Raw genomic sequence first — 19,954 nt, 5'->3', positions numbered from 1 at the left:
TGACTAACAACACATGTCACGAAAACTCGAACAATTGTACAGCGAAACCATTTGTTACTATTTTTATTTTCTTTTGGAGCGATTGCTCGTAAAGCAAAAATCACGTGCTTACAGCTGCCCCTCTTTGCACGAAGACACGAAGGGTTTTCGCGCAAAGATAAGCGAGCGATTTTTGCCCGTCCGAATACTCCGTGTGAAGCATTTTTTGAAAAAGATTTGACCGAACCTTTGCTTCAGAGGTTTCCTACATATCCTGGGCTGAAACAGGAATCAGGTCAATGTAGTTCGGGAAATTTTGGTAGCTGGGACTACCGTGTGACTGTATTGCTTGCTGCTGTTGTGCGCTGTCGCATGCTGCTGTAGGATGCTACTGCTCAACCGATTTTGCTCCTTGTTGACACTTTTCCAAGGCTCGGTATATGTCTGCAATGATCATGGGCACGATGCTGAATGGCTGCCCACCAATCCCCTCCATTAGGGTCTTAGTTACCATAGCCAGCCTGGTATGGATTCTCCCTTTCTTCATCGGAAACACGATCAGCCCCAGGAAACAAAACATGAAGACGAAAACCCTTCGATGGATGTACCCCAAGGATGTGATGGCAAACTCATCAGGGTAGGTACGGTAGGATTTGCTATGACCATACCTTTCATGCAGGTAGTCAAAAGGGATGTATGATTCCTTCAGGCATGTCAATTCTATGTTCTTCTTCGAACACATCATTTTGAGGAAACCCCTGCCTTTGCGGTTCTCAGGCATTAGCAAACCCGGAGTTTCACACACCAGACCGGTCAGTCATCCTATCTCCTCTATTAAAGGTGTCATTTTAATGTCCCCAAAGCAGAACACGACCCTTTCACAATCCCAAAACAATGTGGCAACTTCTATGATCATGTTGTTAGGTTGGATCTCCAAGAGAGATGGTAGATTTCCCAGGTATTTTCGGATGAGAGTTTGATCACTCGAGTGTAGATCTCACCACTAGCTTAGTAATCTTGGGCGGATGTTGGTAACCATGCCAAATCTGGGGACTTCGTACCTCATTTTTCTGCAAGACAGATAAGGTTAGGCCTTACCCCCACCAGAATTGACTACTCAATATCAACAATTAGCATGAAGCATTTAGTTCTCCAAATAAATGCATAGAACGTGATGATGTCCGTTTGGGTTTAGGGAAACCCAGTGGACTTTGGACAAGGCTATATTAAAGGATCTTTATGTGGACAACATAATTGACCCGACTAGGTTTGACCATGATGCATGCATAATTTAAACAGAGTATAGTTTCTATGGGGTTTAGATTGGTACCCTTGAGTGAACAACTCAGGGGGAAGGCACGGAACTGTCGACTACACTGCTGATCGACTAGTTTTACCGCAAATATGCCTTTCCGAATTTAGGGGTTAATGATATAGGAAGAGCGCAACCACTCATTAAAAGCGTTGTGATGTTATTTGTTTGGCACGATTGGAGTATGATGTTGAGCATGATTATGCAATAATTGAAAGTATGTTGGCACGTATTTGCACGTTAAGAAAGCAATAAATACAACAATTTCATAATTTAAAGCGGTAATAAAGGAAGGAAACAAAGAAGATATGTCAGTTTTGCAGTTGAAAAAGAAATTAAATGCTTGAAGAAATTTAAATAAGCAATTGCACATAAGGGAGGTACAAATTCACAAGAACAATCTGAAGTGGTAAAGCCTAAATATCCCCAACAAAGTCGCCATGACGTCGCGCCCCCCTTTTTCCCCCTTCCAGTCAGAGAGGGGTCCGGGTTTCGACATTCATGGGGTGAAATGACTCATCCCCTTTTTGGGAATTAGGTATTCGAAGAGTCACCACCTAACGATTTAAGGCGCATTAGGACACCTATAGAGTTCATTTACAACTATATTTGATAACCAGATATTGGGTAAGGGCTTGAAATTATCCCAAGGGGAAGGTGTTAGGCACCCCTCAGGATCCACTAGTGTGGTTCCCAGTCAGATAGTTTTTGTGAATTTGTGCAATTAGCAAGTAATCAAATAAGGATCAAGTAAGAGGGGATTTAAGTTAGACATACAAGCGTTTGAAAACAATCATTGAAAGGCAAGGTTTAAAAGAGTTATAAGCTAAACCTGCTTGTAAAAATAAAGGGGTCCTAGGTTTATTTGTAATATGGATCATATAAATGCAATACTCGATATGACACTCCTCAGATGAGGGTATAAACGTGGTATTAGCGCACCGGTCATCATATCCATATCTACCCTTCCCACCCCATTAAGGTATTAAAGCGCGGATTGGGCACGACCTCTATTGTATACTATTACGCGTCCCATTCCTATCAGTCCTAGAGGAATTTAGGAATATTATTCCTATAAAAGGGAGGTTCCAGGCTGACTCTTAGGTTTAAAGGTAAAAAGGCTAAGGCAACATACAAAAACACATAGGACTGCATTTAAAAGGGGGAACATACAAACAATTAGAAGGCTCATGGATACCTCCGCAAATAATGCATGTAAATAGAACGACTTAAACACAATTAAGGTTTGGATTTAAAAATCCTAAAGCAGGGAATTTGAATAATAACCAGATTTATTATGTAACTCAGAAAATAAGTCCAAATCAGGCCTGCCTGCTGGTTGTAGCAATTGATAATTAACAAAGGCAGTTCCAGTGTTTATTATTACCTAAGGCTTGCCTAGGCGTAATAGTGATGTCCTATGAGAATGATATCTATATTGATTATGAATGAAGTAGAGCAATGATTAATTTTAAGTAGACAACTTGAGATCCTATAGACATGCTTTCTAATAGTATTAAGTTAAGGCAGTATTTGAAAAACTTATTAAAGAAGCGACAGATTAATTAACTAATCCAATTCAGAATAACAACGTGAACTAGACGGCTTCTCCAACTAAACTGTTTTTAAGTTCTATAGACATAATTTATATTATAGCTATTTAGATCCTATAGGCATGGTATCTAAGTGTTAAAAGATGAATTTGGACTTATAGGCATGATTTCTAGGGGAAACGAACCGGATCCATGCTGTAATGAAAATTGAACTTCAATTAATTTACATCTTATATGCATGATATCTAATTATAAAGCTGATTTTTAACCCTATAGGCATGATCTCTATTAAAACCATTTAGATCCTATATACATGGTTTCTAATAAGGCATGTTATCTACTCAATTTTCCCACACATACAACTATCCACCCTTTCTCACTAATCACCCCGATATTGTTTACAAATTATTACAAACCCAATGGTTGAAATACAAAAGGAGTGCAGAAATAAAAAATTACAACCAAAGGAAGCCTGATCTTGACTTCCTCTCTGAGTTATGTAATGAACCACTTCCATGCCAATATTTCAAAGCCTTTCTCATACCTGGGTGTGTCAAAGTTCCCTAAGGACCTCAAGGGATCCCGGGCAGTGCTCATACCCCGATTTGCATAACCAGACAGAATTAGTGCAGTGTGGAAGGGCCAACCCTTATGTGTCCAAGTTCAGAGGTAGCTCAAAGGTCCCAAGGCAAGGCTCACACAAGAGGGGCAGAACCTAGGTTCTAAGAATATAGTGGAAGTGCAGATCATTTGTTGAAAGAGATTTGTTTAAAAAGATGGACTGATAGTCCATTTTTTGAAAGCAATTAGTAACAGAGGTGATGGAAAACAATTGTAGCAGTAACTCAAAACTACACAGAATCAGTAGTCATACAAAAGGGGTCAAGGGATTTTGGGGATACATTGTCTGTAAGCACATGACCCCAGTAGGGGTCTAGTTTTGTCATCCACAACAATAGCTGATGCTGGCATGGACACAAACCAAACAAAGGAACACAAACACATAAAGGGAATATGTGGGTTTGGGCTTCATAAGACAGCAAGTACACAACAAGTGACTGGCAGGGTATACGCATAGGGAAGCATTAATCTAAGAGGGAAGGGAACATATTACAACATGTTAATAATGTAAATTGACTGTAGAAACATAAGCAGAAGTAGGAAAGCGTAAAAGAAACTGAAGCAACTAAAGAAGCATGTTGTTGTTGAGGTTTTAAATTAATTAGGACATACCAGTAGAGAAGCAAAGTGCAGAAAGGTAAATCAAGCAAGATTCCACAGTCTGGCCTTGGCTTTCAGCCGGCTAGACAAAGAAATAGCACAAGTAGTAGTAAAAAGAGAGAGTTTTTGAGTGTAAGTATGTGTTCTGAACTCAAATTGTTCATATGTTTGAAAGAAGAGAGGGTAGGGTATTTATAGTTTTAAAAACGAGTGAATAATAAGGTAACCAGTAAAGTTTCAACTCAAACATGGAAATAACCACAATCAAAATCAATTAACACAAGTACTCCCCTTTAATCAAGGGATTACTGCTCAAATGGATACTAACAGAGTTAATTAAGGAAATAAATCAGTTTGAGATAGTTGATTATTGCCATATAAGGGGGCAGTAAAAGTATGAAGTAAATAATTGAGACTAAGTACTAAATATGCTTAATTTTGGGAAAGGATTCAACAAGGTAAAAATATTACAGTAATTAAAGGAGGGGGAATCAATTAATTTAAACAAACAAGTAAAATTAGGGTTCATAAGAAAACTTTTGCAATCAGTCGCAATATTGAGGGAATCAGGATCATTCAAGAAACAGTCATGACTCTGCATTTCAACATATAAATAGCAAGGAATGAACATGCGTGCAGGGTCAAACATGTTGACAAGAAGAAGCAACACAAACATACAATAGCAACAGGAGTAAGCTAGGATTCAGTAGTAAAAGAAACCTATTCGAAGCACAGTAGTCAAGTAGTCACATAGAACCAAAGTGAAGAGAACCAAACTAACAGGTAAGAAAGTCAGAAACAAGTAAAGACCTTCAAACTCACAGTAATAAGTGAGGAAAACCCTTTTAAAAAAATTAGGGCTTCAACAGTAGTCAAGTTTAAGAGATGATAAGAACTAAGAATCAGATAAGTCAAACAAGGAAAAGAGAGTCAGAAACAAAGAACTTAATCCAACAAGTATACATTCAAACAAACAAGGACAGTTTCAAAACTCGGATAAGACCAAAAAGACCTAGAGTTTTAAACATGCTGAATCAAGTAGAAGGAAAGCATAAACAAGTCATTTGAACATAGTAGAATTATAAACAACATTAAAATTAGAGAAGAGATATTTAAAAAATTTAAGAGAAAACCCTAATCGTTGAAAACGAAGAGTCACTTTCAAAGAAAATCGGAGAACCTTTGAGAAAACACTTAAGAAGTTCATAATATGCACAGATCTAAGATAGATCTGAAGAAAATTGAAAGATATTAAAAGTTAGGGTTTCAGAGAACCCAGAAAAAGTGAGAAAGACTTTGAAAGTTACCGATCTAGCCAGAAAAGTCAAGGATCTGACTTGAACGGCCAAGGATGGCCGGAGAAACGCCATGGATGGCCGAAGAAAAGCCATGAATAGAAGTTGAGCAAGGACTGGACCAAATTTCTTCGAGATCTGTCCATGAAATCACACGAACGGGCTATCAGAAGATGTAGGAGGTCGGTATACATCTCAAACGACCATGAGAGACCATGGATTAGGTGGGGATTGAGGTGGATTAGGGTGGCAGCGGCTAGGGTTTATGTGAGGCTGCAGAGAGAATTGAGAGAAGACGGATTCAAGGGCGGCGGGTAGTGAGAAATGAGTTAGGGTAAGTGGTCGTTTGGGTTTAATTATGGAAGGGTGAGTGGGGATCGTTGATCTAAATGATCAACGGTCCAGATTAAACGGGTAGGTAGGGATACGGGCTTGGGTCGGTTAAAATTGGGTTAGGGTCGGGAAATTGGATTTGATTTGGGGATAAATTTAGGCTAAAAATTAAATACAAATGGTTGTTATTTAAATAGCCAATTTTCCACCTTTTAAATTATGAAAAATAGTAAATAAATTTTTGAAAATAAATTGAAAGTCCTAAAATGATTCAAAACATATAAATAACAATTTAAAAATATAGGGCTTAATTTTATGAATATAAAACACAATTAAATCTTAAAAGGCTAATATTGCAATTATATGCAATTAGCTTTAAAAATACTAAATAAAATTATCAAAATATGTAAATATTACCTTAGCCATAGTTTGGCATAAATATAAAAATCCAATAAATGAATCATAAAAAACAATAATTTTGGACATAATTATTGGGATTTTATGGATGAAAAAGGGGAATAAATCGATTTAAAAATTATGGAAAAAATAATAAAATATTTGGACATGCTTATGTATACATTTATATGCTATTTTGAAATTATTTTGCATATTGAAAATATATAGGGAAAAATTGGGTATCAACACCAAAAGATCCCTATCATACATTTAGGATACTAAGAGATCCTCGGGATACCAAGAGATCCCTAGCATACACTGAGGATACTAAGAGATCCTCGGGATACCAATAGATCTCTGGCATATATTGAGGGTACTAAGGGATCCTCGGGATACCGAGAGATCCCCGATTATTATCTTTGTGAAGAGTGGTATTTCCTTGTGATTGTTTTGTCTCTGTTTGAGTTGTTGTTATCCTTATTATCCTGTATTAATTCTTATTGTTAGTTTCAACTATACAACTTATCTTATTCTATTATACATGATATTTCATTTAATCTCAATAGGGCCCTGACTTTCCTCGTTATTACCCGACCGAGGTTAGGCTTGACACTTACTGAGTACCGTTGTGGTGTACTCATGCCCTTTCTGCACATGTTTTTCATGTGCATATCTAGGTACCTCCATTTAGACTTATCGCTCGTGAGACGAAGCACTTGTAGAGACTCGGAGGTATATCTGTCGCGTCCACAGACCGAAGAGTCCCTTTTTACTCCCCCTTTTTGTATTAGCCCTTCCGTACTTTCATTTTCCTTGTTAGATATTCTGGAGTTAGATGCTTGTAGAAAGTTCAAAGGCTTGTAATCATGAGATTTCGGGTTTTGGGAAATATATTCAGATTTTTTAGAGTTGTTATTGTGTATGCCGAGCGACATTTTTAAACACTGTTTTACTTCACTATTTCATTTTATTATTTCTTCCGCAAATTGGTTAATTTTCCGCATTGTTAGGCTTACCTAGTCGTAGAGACTAGGTGCCGTCATGATGGTTCACGGAGGGCGAACCGGGGTCGTGACAATTCACTTGTAGCGGACTGTTTTGTGGATTATTTTGTGTTGTTGTTGGGCTCCGTACTACTGATTTGTGGAGTTTTGGAGGAGGAATGGTTTGGAGAAACACCACATAAATGCAAGGTGGTGGGCTGTCCGTTCATCGTAATATTTTCAGGTTATTTGACACTACTACGATGTTCGTTTTGTGTATGAAGAGATTTGGATGTGTTGGGCTATTTTGTAGTATTTTGCGGTGTATATCAGGTTGGAAAATAATGTACATATGCTGTTATTGTTGTGTTTTTGTGTCGGTGTTAACTTAAATTTGGAGTAAGTAAGGATTATAGGGGAGATGCTGCCCGTTTTAATACAAAATAACCTTGTCGTTCATTGTGCGATAGTTGTAGATTTTGTAACTTAATGATAATATTATTATCATTGTTGTAGATTAAGGTGCAAAGAGGCGAGTTCGACTTGGTGATTGGAAAGATTGTGATAAGGTATGTTAGGGCTAATCCCTTTCTTTATTTTGGCATGATCTTATAACTACACAAGTTTGATAACGAGGCATAAACAGAAGTTCATATTCATGAACTTATACATTATCCTAGTCTCATATGTTAGAGTATTTTCCTTTATTGGGACTTTATAATCTGTTAAATATTGTTTGATTCCAGTCAATAGAGCAGTGAGTCTATATATATATATATGGAGTATTATAGTATTTTCACTACCATATATATGGAGTATTATAGTATTTTCACTACCATCAAGCTATAATTGGCAGGCAGGCCGCTATTGGGCAACCTTTGATCAGATGGTAAGTTATATACTGAGCCTATTATGGCCGAGCGCCTATGAGCGAGCCTACTACGGCCGAGCAGTTACATGTACTGAGCCTTATAGGGTCGGACATTTATTTTACTTACTATATTGAGATAGTTGAGTTAGTATTAGCAGGTAAGTATATCTCCAAATCATCTTTAACTCACAATTACTTTTAGTTATTATATTATCAGTTCAGTTTCAGCTTTCAGTTATTTTATTGCCTTACATACTCGGTAGATTATTTCGTACCAACGTCCCTTTTCTAGGGATGCTGCATTTTATGCGTGTAGGTTCAAATAGACAGACGGGTAGACCTCCTCAGTAGGTGTTACCCGAGTTCAGCCTGATCGTTAAGCTCCACGTCCTTCGGAGTTATCGGGCCTAGGGTTTTGTGTACATCTTTTATATATATGTATATATGTTATGGGTAGGCCGGGGCCCTGTTCCAATCATAGTACATCCATCAGTATAGGCTTGTAGACATATCCTGTCAGTTAGTACAGTACGTAGGGCTTGTAGGCCTTGTATGTATATTTTGTTTGTTTGTCAACTGTAGTAGTTATGACGGCCCTGTCGGCCCAACTTTATATTGATGTTTAGTCAGCACTAGTTTCTGTTCATTTTTATATTTTGCTTCACAAATTATCTTGCAATGTAGCCCCATGGCCAAAGTATGACATTATATGTTAGAGTCCCTCTGTCGCAAGTTGGTATGCTAGGTTAGATGAGGCATTGGGTGCCAGTCTCGCCCTCAAGTTCAGGGCGTGAAAGTAATTTTAGTGTTGTTATTTTGAATTATCTATAGAACACCAAAAAAAGGAAAAGAAAGGAGAAAATATTTGAGCAGAAGCAAAAATGCAAGAAAAAAATTTAAAGTGGTTCTTTTTGTTTTATTGCCCATCTCACTTTTGTTGCATGTGGCCTATCTTTGTGCATTTGTGGGAATATTCCCATAACGAAGTAGAGGGTTCCACATGTTGCACACATATATATTCTTATTTTTGTATCATTTAATTTCACAATACACTGTACATATAGTATATGGGACCCACACGGCTTGTTCTTTTCTTTCCAAGATACACTCTAGAGATAAGACCCAATACCTTATAAAAAGGAGGAAAACGGAGAAGAACAAGGATAGTGAGAGACAATCTATATGTCTATATATCTATATTCTATATTCTATATAAAGGAGGGACTTAACATGGCACTTTTCAATACTTAAGAATCAGATTTATCTTTTTTTTCTCCTTTTTTCATTTTTTCTCCTATTTTAATTGTTAAACGTCCTTTTTGAAAAGGCACCTTTCCACTTATAGAGGTTACTAAATAACCGATCTGTTTTACTTCTTAGAAGTCCTTTAGCAAAATTAGCAACAAAACTTTTCCTGATTGCAAAAAGTTTAACACTTAGAGATTGAAACGTTCCTTTTTACTTAGTAGAAGTTTTCTACTTCAAAATTTCAATGGGATCTTTCCTAACTGCTATGCATTCCTCATGAGTCATGAGGTGTATTAAGTTTATACTCCTATTTTCATCTGTTTTCTATTTTACTCTTCTTTGTTTCTTTTGTAATATTTTCTTCTTTCACAGCGAAATGATTCTACCATGTATCGATTGTGTTCCCTGGAAGTGCTACTTCAATCAATTTTGGTACATATCATCTTTAATCTTCCTATTTTTCTTTTTGTAATGCACTTTGAAATCTCTTTGTAATTAACCATATGTCGGACCTTTCCTTTATAAAAATTTTTGAATTTATTGGAAAGAGTATGAAAATGTAAATGGTAGGATGAGCTTTGGAGCATAGAACATATATTTTGAGATTTTGCAGTAGATCATGAGGAGAAAAGGGAGGGATTTGTTTTCTGATTTGAGAAGCAGGAAGACAAATGGTAAGAAAACAGATTATTATGAAAAGAAATACGAAGAGACCAAAATGAACAGAAAAGGAAAGAGTAATACTGAAGAAAAACAAAGAGAGAAAGCAAAAACGATAGAGGGCCCTCTTATGTTTGCGGTGCTCTTGAAGAGGACGTCTCCTATTCATTACGGCACTAACATTTAAAGTACTTGTTTAACTTTTAAATGACAAAATCGATTCATCGTTCAGACAAGAAACAAGATAGAAATAAAAGGACTTTACTTTATTCCTTCCATCTTCAAAAAGTACATAAGCATTCCTTATGCTAAAAAAGAAATTGCCATTTATTATGTCTAACTTGTACAACTTATTTCTACGAGGCTGGGCGCGCAGTCCCTTGTCCCAACGATACAACCATGTTTCCAGTTTTCGTATTCCAGTGGACGTGGCAGTCATTGTTGCCATATCCTCATATCATTCCCCCAGTGTTCGAATGAGAAGAATGCGGATTTGAACATTGGAAGTTTTGCACCTTCGAGGATTTCACTAATGAATTTCTAGATAATCTTTAGTTCGGTAATAAATTTCACTTCCCCTTATGAATTTGTGCTATACATCCACAAACTCTCTAACAATTCCCTAATAGTTTGCACTTATGAACGGTCGAGTAACCTTTGTGCGATGGCAAACTTTACTTCCTAGTAGGAATTTTGCTATGGAGCGAAAGATTATCTAACCGTCCACGTGGTTCTTTGCTTGTGTGCTTTGTTATTAGAAGGTTTTATTGTTGTTGTTGAAACTTTTCTTCGTAGTATGCTTTCCATTGTTGCCTCATTAAAAACCTTGCCAGAAAAATTCGATTGGGACAAAAACTGGACGAAGGGAAAAATAGTGCAGCACATACTTTCAGTACAGGTGATGTTCTTCAGCAATGATATCTCTTGAGGTGTGCCACATTCCAGTTGCTTGGTAATTTTTCTCCATCTTAATTCTCCAACTCCTATGAACCTTTTCCGGTGATAGCTGAACCCCGGTATGGGCCTTCCCATGTTGGACCTAGCTTCCATTTGTTGGGTTTCCGGGTGTTTTGAGCTACTTTCCTTAGAACCAAGTCTCCCACTTTTAAATAATGGAGGTTGGATCTTCTATTACAACATCTTTCTATTCTCTGCTTTTGGGATGCCACTCTTATATGCACCAAGACCCTACGTTCCTAGAGTAGCTCCAAGTTGACTAACATTTCTTTGTTGTTTGCCTCTTTACTTGCTTGGAAATATCTCAAGGTAGGCTCCCCTACTTCTACCGGGACTAAGGCTTCTGTTCCGTACGTGAGGGAGAAAGAACTTTCTCCTGTGCTCGATTTGACCGTTGTTTGGTATGCCCATAGCACTCCAGGCAATTCCTCAGGTCATTTACCGCTAGCTTCTTCCAATCTCTTTTTGAGACTTTGTATAGTTTCGCTGATTCCATTTGACCATTTGCGCTCGAACTATAGGGCAAAGATGTGATTCTTTTGATTTTCAAGTCTTCAAGGAACTTTGTGATCTTTGCACCTACAAATTGTGGACCGTTATCGCAAGCTATCTTTCTTAGTATTTCAAATCTGCAAATTATATTCTCCCACAAGAAATTCACCACTTCGCGTTTGCCGATCTTCTGATAAGGACCTGCTTCAACCCACTTCGAAAAATAGACAATCAAAATCAAAAGAAATATTACCTTTCCAAGGACAGGCAATAGTGGTTCGACAATATACATCACCCACTTCATGAACGGCCACGGAGACAGAACTGAGTGCAATGATTCTGCTAGTTGATGTACCAGTAGTGTGTAGCGTTGACACTTATCGCATTTTTATACGAAAGCTTTGGCGTCTTGTTCCATTCAGGGCCAATAATATCCTTCCCTTACCAATTTTAGTACTAAGGAGTTTGTGCCCGAATGATTTCCACATATCCCTTCGTGGACTTCTCGCATAATATAATGAGCTTCGGAAGCTCCCAAGCATCGGGCCAGCGGGCCTTGAAAAGATTTCCTGTACAGTTGGCCTCCTTTGGAGCTATAACGTGCTACTTTTACGCGTAGCGCCCGGGATGCCTTGGAGTCTTGGGGCAACTTCCCATGTTCGAGATAATCAATGATCTTATTCCTCCAGTCCCAAACCAAATTAGTCGTATTCACCACATCGTAGCTATCTACATCCAAAACCAAGTGCATGAGCTTTACAATTGTCCCAAAGTCTGATACCTCATTTCCGTTGATGAGCCGAGGTTAGCTAATGTATCTGCTTCTGTATTTTCTTCCCTTGGGATATGCGTAATTGACCACTCCTGGAACCGAACAAGCAGAGCCTGAACCTTCACTACGTATTGTTGCATGCGTTCCTCTTTGGTTTCGAAGATCCCATAGACCTGATTTACCACCAGTTGGGAGTCGCATTTGATTTCAATGACCTTGGAATCTAGTCCCCGGGCCAATTCGAGTCCTGCAATCCAAGCTTCGTACTCTGCTTCATTGTTAGTCAAATGGACCGTTCTTATGGCTTGCCTAAGGATTTCTCTCTAAGGCATGATCAATAATATGCCGAGCTTGGGCCCCTTTACCTTGAAAGCTCCGTTCGTAAATAAGGTCCACACTCTCAATATTTATTTTGAGACCATTACTGCTTCTTTGGTCGCCAGAGGCAATAATCCCAGACTGAAATCGACCACAAAGTCGACCAAAACTTATGACTAAATTGTAGTCATAGGTTTATATTCTATGTCAAATTCACTCATTTTGACGGCCCATTTGGCCTACCTACCTGAGAGCTCGGGTTTATTGAGGATATTCCACAGGGGAAAGGTGGTCACCACAACTATCAGGTGACATTGGAAGTAAGGCCTCAGCTTCCGAGCGATGACTACGAGAGCTAAGGCCAGCTTTTCCAAATATGGACAATGAGTTTCTGCTCCTGTTAAAATTCTACTAACGTAATAAATGGGAGATTGCGTACCTTCCTCCTCACGGACTAAAATGGCGCTTACCGCTACCTCCGAGATTGCTAGGTAGACTAACAATTTTTCACCTTTCTCCGACTTTGATAGTAATGGAGGTCTTAACAAGTATTTTTTCAAATCCCTTAAAGCATGCTGGCACTCCGAGGTCCATTCAAAGTTGTTCTTCTTTTGGAGCAGTGCGAAGAAACAGTGGCATTTTTCTAATGATTGGGAAATGAACTTGCTCAAAGTAGCCAATCACCTATGAGCCTTTGAACCTCTTTTATGCTTGACAGCTGGTCTGGGATGTCTTGGATGGCTTTGATTTTATCAGGGTTTACCTCAATCCCCCTTTATAACACCAGAAATCCTAGGAATTTATCGGAGCTGGCCCCGAACATGCACTTATCAGGTTTAAGATTCATATTATGCATCCTTAGGATGTCAAAGTTTCATTCTAGTTCTTAAGATGATCACATGTGTCCAAAGACTTAACAAGTATATCTTTTATATAAATCTCCATGGCTTTTCCTATCTGTTTTTCAAACATCTTTTTTACGAGCCGCTGATAAGTGGCTCCGGCGTTCTTTAGCCCGAAGGGCATCAAATTATAGCAATATGTGCCGAAATTCGCAATGAAAAAAGTATAGTCCTAATCCTTCGGGTTCATCTTAATTTGGTTGTACCCAGAGTAAGAATCGAGGAAATTCATTAACTTGTGCCCGACCGTCGCACCAATCATTTGATCGATGTTTGGTAGTGGGAATGAGTCTTTTGGGCACACCTTATTTACGTCCTTATAGTCTACACACATGCGAAGTTTATTGTTCTTCTTAGGAACTACTACTACGTTAGCTAGCTAGTCTGGATACTTTACCTCTCGGATCGAACTGATATCAAGTAAGCGAGTTACCTCCTCTTTGACGAATTTATTTTCGGCCTCAGAAATATGATATTTCTGTTGTCTTACTGGAGGAATGCTGGGATCCAAGATTAACTTGTGTACGACCACTTCCGTCGGAATACCTACCATATCCGTATGCGGCCACGCAAAACAATCAGTATTAAACTTAAGAAATTCAATAAATCCAAACCTGATCTCGGGGTACAGTCCTATCCCGAAGTGGAATTTTCTCTCCAAGAACTTTTCAAACAATGCGACTTGCTCAAGCTCTTCCGTTGTGGACTTTGTTGCGTCAATCTCCTCTGGTACCTAGAAATATCTTGGCACCTGATAAGATTCCAAGATTTCTTCCCCTGGTTAGCTTCACTCGACTCGGGAGCAGGCGCCGGTTCCTATAATTTCTATGTCGCATGATCCTTCCCTTTGCTACTGGAAACCGAAATCGGATTCATCTCCCTTATCATTGGTTGGTCATCTATTATTTGTTTAATCCTCTTGGGAGTTGGGAATTTCAGCAACTGATGATATGTGGTTCGTACAACTTTCATCTCGTGCAACCACGGTATTCCCAGAATAAGGTTGTAACCTATATCACCGTCCACAACCTCAAAAAGGGTCATTTTTATCACCCCCTAGGCATTTGTGGGTAGCAGGATCTCTCCTCGGGTTGTCACGCTTGCAAGGTTTAACCCGGTGTTGCTCCAAACGCACACGCAAGTATACGTGGGCGACAAGTAATATAATGATAAGTTGAGTGTCGAACCCACATAGACTTGTGTAAACTACTCACTAAATCACTAAAATTGTTATTCAATCCAGCTAAAATCAAAGTCCAATAATATGATTATATTATACTACAATTGTAAATAATAACCAAGTTATCAAGTAACGAGTTAATGTTGTGTATTCAGTAGAGACAAGTATTCTAGAGTTGTGATCGATTCACCAATCGTATTGTGTTCTAATTAACTCTCCCTTTCATATAATTCACTCATGGTTGCTAATTAATCGATAAATGCTCTCATAGCCTTCTCCCGAAGTACTACTCACCTATTCTCAATAGATTAACGCCTATATTCCTATGAAATCAATCTATTAAGAACGCATTAAGATCACGATATTTAATTAAGCACGGTGACTAGGTATATTCCTATCCTAACCACAAATCCGCTCATGCTCTCTTAAATTCTTCTCTAATCTAAACATGTCTTTCCCAAGCATAGCATAGATAATAAACTGAGAATTTTTCGCTTCCTCACGATCCCGTGTGTATCTCTACACCAAAGTGGCGTCTCCCTCCTCAAAAATAGGTTTAGTCTTGCTTTTATATCAGTTGGGTAGGTCTAGGGCCGAAATAAACTTGTCCCGGGTAAAATAGGACACATTTCACGTCACCAGCACCCAGCCCGGCGCCAGGAACCCTCCACAGTGCTCCATTATTTGTGCATACTATTTTTGGCGCCACAGGTGGCGCCAGGCACTGCCTGTGGCGCCCAACTGGCCCTTTTTCCCTATTTCGTTCGTGTTGGCTCAAATCTCCCGCGTTTCGACCTGTTCCGTTTATAATTTGGAAAAACGTAAAACATGGAAGTTGTAGCCCTTTGAGTTAGGTTTCCAACCATATTTTGTGTAGCCAAATTGGAGTTCTGAGCAAAATGTTATGTGTATTTTACTAAAGCGTGCGCAATATGCCCTCTCGAGTCTTCGTTTATTCTTAACTATCAAAGTTGACCCCTGACACGATCCCGAATTAATTATTTGGGCTTTTACTCAGACTCCAAAGCTCCAAATCACTTGAATTCATTCCATAACATCTATATAGCTTGGAATCACTCCTACAAGGCATAAAACACATCTTTAGGGCAAAACATTAGCGATTAAAGTGCAGTAAATTAGAGTGTAATAATCGACTAAAATACGTAATTATAGACTATCATCAACACCCTACACTTACACGTTGCTCTTCCTCGAGAAATGGGACTATCTAATAAACCCCCCAACTACGTACAAGTATCAATCATAGAGGAGTACCTTAACTTTTAACCACACACTATACCCTTGACTACGATCAATACCGGCACACAAGCATGAACACACAAAAATTCACATTCTTCCCGTTTAAGCAAGCCCAAGTATAATATTTCAATTCAATAATTTCCAATAACATAATTGTCACCACCCAACCTCATAAGCCAACTTGCAACCACTAAGTACCCTCAATTTATGCACTTACCCAACAAGAAAGTTTACAACATTACCAATCATTCATGAGATCATGTGCCCTCACCAACAAATCGAGAGTGAATATAAATTGGTCCACACATTCAAATATGCTTTTGAATATAATTTAAGGACATCACACAATTGAACAAAATTCGCTCACTCTCACAAAGAATTCATATGCATCCCGTGGTCGTTCCATAAGCTTGCCCGTAGTGTATATCTCTACTAATTTAAGCTAGCCAAATCTAGGATTAATTAGGACTTTTAGGTTGTAATGTAGGCTAAGGGACGGGTAGGATATATTTAGAAATAGTGACTCACCCTCCTAAGCACTTTAATACACTACATTTACACTTCAAACACATATTCTTCTCAACCAAATCACTTGCCATATACAACATAGCCCTCTTTTCACTTAAGCCCTTCTCTATTTTGTCACTAGCAAAAATCAATAAGAATTGGAGGTGTGTATTTTTCTACATTATTTGAACTATCATATTTTCTTTTTTCTCTTTTCTTGAAATTTTTCTTTTCCTTTCTCTCTTTTTTTTTCTTCACACACTCCATACATTAAAGTTCATCGGCTAGTGACTTTTGATTTCAACTTTAGTGCACCAACGAGCCCTTTCATGTTTCCACTCGAAAACTACTCCCCAATATCTCACCTTACTTCTTTTAGCGACTAAGTGCCTTAAGAGGTAAAGGTTTAATCAATATCAAATTAAGAATAAAATAAGGGTATGGCTTGTATGTGGGTGCCAAAAGAAAGGTCTATAGGCTCAAAGGGGCTAGCAACGGAAAATTTTATTTTTATGTGACAAGCACATCTATGATCAAGCAAGAAAAATGCCTACGTCATCTCCTAGATTAGAACAACTCACAATTTCGCTTCAATTAACACACGGGGCAAGTTCTAGACTACACAGGATAGCACAGAAAATCACGAATCCTCACACACACGTTGCACATGACTCAATCAAGACGGTTCTGTTCAACTCTCAAGTCAAGCAAGCACAAATAAATGATAAATTTAAGCAACATTGCACTATGCGGCATACAAGTCAGACAACTGAGAAAAGGCGTCACAAAACAGGCTATTTACTTTACTTAGGCTTTACAATTCAAACCAAATACACGGGAAAACAGAATGTATGTCATAGCCTAATGTGCCAACATCAACCATGCCAGTGAGTATCTCAGAACGACTCAGTTCCTTCATAAACTACTCCTAAAAATAAATTAAAAGTGCCCGGTTCGAGCTACATCCTTGGAAAAGAACCGGTACCCAAAGAAAACCCAAGGAATACCACCTAGCTATTCTAAGAAAATAAAGTGACACATAAAAAAAAATTTGGTGTTTTTAAATCGGACTTTAATCCCTCAAGAAAATTGTCCAAAAGATCCATCGTCGGGAATAGTCCGAGCTTTTTCAACCTTTTTTTTTTGAACCTAGACTATGTCTACTACGAGTTATAAAAGAAAGACAATTATACTCCAGAAAGTAGTTTCCCCACCCCACACTTATATTATGCATAGTCCTCGATGCATGATCATAGAGAAATATTAAAACAAGGGTGAGAAATACTCCCTGAGACCCTCTCAGACCTAGCTCGGACATGATCCTCAATATTAAGGGTTGGGACGACCCCACACTTAAGATCAAACATGCTCCTCAACTTCAACTTTGGGTACTCAGACTTCCCCTAATCTGCAAAAATAAAAAACAACAACACAAAACACAGTAAAAAGAAATAATCAATAGATAAAAGATACACAGGTTGGGTTGCTTCCCAACAAGCGCCTTATTTATAGTCGTGGCATGACTCTGCTACTCTGCTTAGGTTGGGCGCTTTCTCTTCTTCTTTCTCCCATGAATTCTAGCCTTTTTGCGCGCTCTCAGAAGGTCTCCTCTTTCATCTCTGGCTCTTTTCTCAATCATCTTTACACGCTCAGCTGGAAACACGACCTCCTTTAACTCAGTTGTCCTATCTAGATCACTATAATTCACATAAGGATCTGCTTTATCCCCTTCGATTCTACCACAATAATCAAGCACAAGTCCTCATAATGCTTAGGAAGCTTAAGTGCCTTGTACACATTAAAAGTGACCTCCTCATCGTCAACTCTCATTTTTAACTTCCCTGCTCTCACATCAATAATTGATCCACCAGTAGCTAAGAATGGTCGCCCCAAAATAATAGGCACTTCCTCATCTACCTCGTAATCAAGAACAATAAAATCAACAGGAAGAATAAACTTTCCCACTCGAACTAACACATCCTCAATAATTCCTCCGGGCATGACTAGTGACCTATCTGCTAGCTGTAAAGTGATTGTAGTACGTCTAAGCGTCCCCAATCCGAGTTGCTTGAACAAAGAGGATGACATCAAATTTATACTGGCCCTTAAATCACACAAGGCTCTACCAACATCTTGTTTTCCAAGAGACAAAAGAATTGTGAAACTCCTAGGATCCTTCAACTTAGGAGGAAGTTTACTCTGAACTCTGGCACTACACTCTTCAGTAAGTGCAACTATTTCAAACTCTGCATGTCTTCGTTTGTTTGCCACAATATCTCTGAGATACCTTGCATACTTAGGCACTTCCTACAAAATTTTCACCAAAGGCAGATTCACACTCACTTGGCTCAAAATATCTAGAAATTTCTTGTATTTAGCATCATCTTTTTGCTTCTGCAGTCTTTGTGGAAACGAAGGTGGTGGCCTAGTCTCAATTATTGGCTTGGGTCCTTTATCATCTTTCTCATTCCCCTCAACTGGCTTGGGAGCTAATTCTCCTTCAGGATGATCTGTGTTCTTCTTTTTCTTTGGAACTTCTTCTAGTGCTCTTCCATTTCTCAAGGTAACCGCATTGACTTGAGCTTTAGGATTGGGCTCAGTATCACTTGGAAGAGCTCCAGCTGGTCTACTGTTTTGAGCACTAGCAAGCTGTCCCATTTGACGCTCCAAATTTCTCACTGTTGTGGCGAGGGGTTGTTGTTCAACCATCACTTTTTTCAACATATCTTCAAGGTGACTTGTAGGACTCGCTTGTTGTTCAACTTGAGGTGGTCTATATTGTTGTTGAGGTGCTTGAGGCCTGTATTGATTTTGAGTGCCCTGGTTTCCACCCAAAGAGAAGTTTGGGTGGTTCCTCCAGTTGGATTGTAAGTGTCCCCATACTGATTTGTTTGGCCTCGATTTGCATTACCCACAAAATATACAAACTCTGGATTTGCTGGGCATAGATTTCTCATGTGACCCTCTCCACATACTTCACAAAATATTTGAACTTGTTGCACTGGTTGGGCTTGTTGCTTGTTGATACTCAAGTTTATCTGGTTGACTTGATTGGTCAGTGTAGAAATCTGCGTTGATAATGCTGAGACAACATCTAACTCAAGAACCCCTGTAGACTTTTGCACTGTGTGTCTGCCCATCTCTCATTGCCAATCCGGATTGCTCTTGGAGAATTTGTTCAATAATGCATATATCTCGTTAAAGCTTTTCTCCAACACTTGACCCCCAGCTGCAGCATCTACCACGATCTTTGTTTCAGCATGTAGCCCTTCTATGAAAGTGTGAGCTAACACTTCATTCGTCTGATTGTGATGAGGACAGTCTCTGAGTATCCCCTTGAACCTTTCCCAAGCAGAGTATAAAGATTCTCCTACTTTCTGTTTGAAGGCCACTATCTCACTTCTGATCTTTGCAGTTTTGCCTAAAGGAAAGAACCTTGCCAGAAATTTTCTTGCCAAATCATTCCATGATGTAATGGAATTAGCTGGTTCTACCTTTAGCCATCGCTTAGCCTCTACCAACAGAGAGAATGGAAAAAGTGTGAGCCTCACATAATCTGGAGTGACCCTGTTAGTGATATAAGTATCACTAATCTCCAAGAAGTTTAGAATATGCTGTTGTGGATCCTCTTGTGGAAGACCCATAAATTGCCCATTTGCATGAAGTAACTGGATCATGCTCTGTTTCAGCTCAAAGTGCCCAGTGATCCTGGGCT

The 19,954-nt window shown here is 38.8% G+C and overlaps 1 non-coding gene across 1 annotated transcript; it reads left to right on the top strand.

Annotated features, from left to right (window-relative positions):
* Positions 1-19,544: 19,544 nt before the first annotated feature.
* On the top strand, positions 19,545-19,649 carry LOC138878864 (small nucleolar RNA R71). Its single transcript, XR_011402636.1, has one exon. It is a non-coding gene; the product is annotated as a small nucleolar RNA R71 (small nucleolar RNA).
* The last annotated feature ends 305 nt before the right edge of the window (positions 19,650-19,954 follow it).

The sequence above is a fragment of the Nicotiana sylvestris genome, chromosome 9 (assembly GCF_000393655.2).
Source record: "Nicotiana sylvestris chromosome 9, ASM39365v2, whole genome shotgun sequence".
Classification (NCBI taxonomy): Eukaryota; Viridiplantae; Streptophyta; class Magnoliopsida; order Solanales; family Solanaceae; genus Nicotiana; species Nicotiana sylvestris.
Note: the sequence above shows the minus strand (reverse complement) of the source record. Positions and strands in the feature narration are given on the sequence as shown.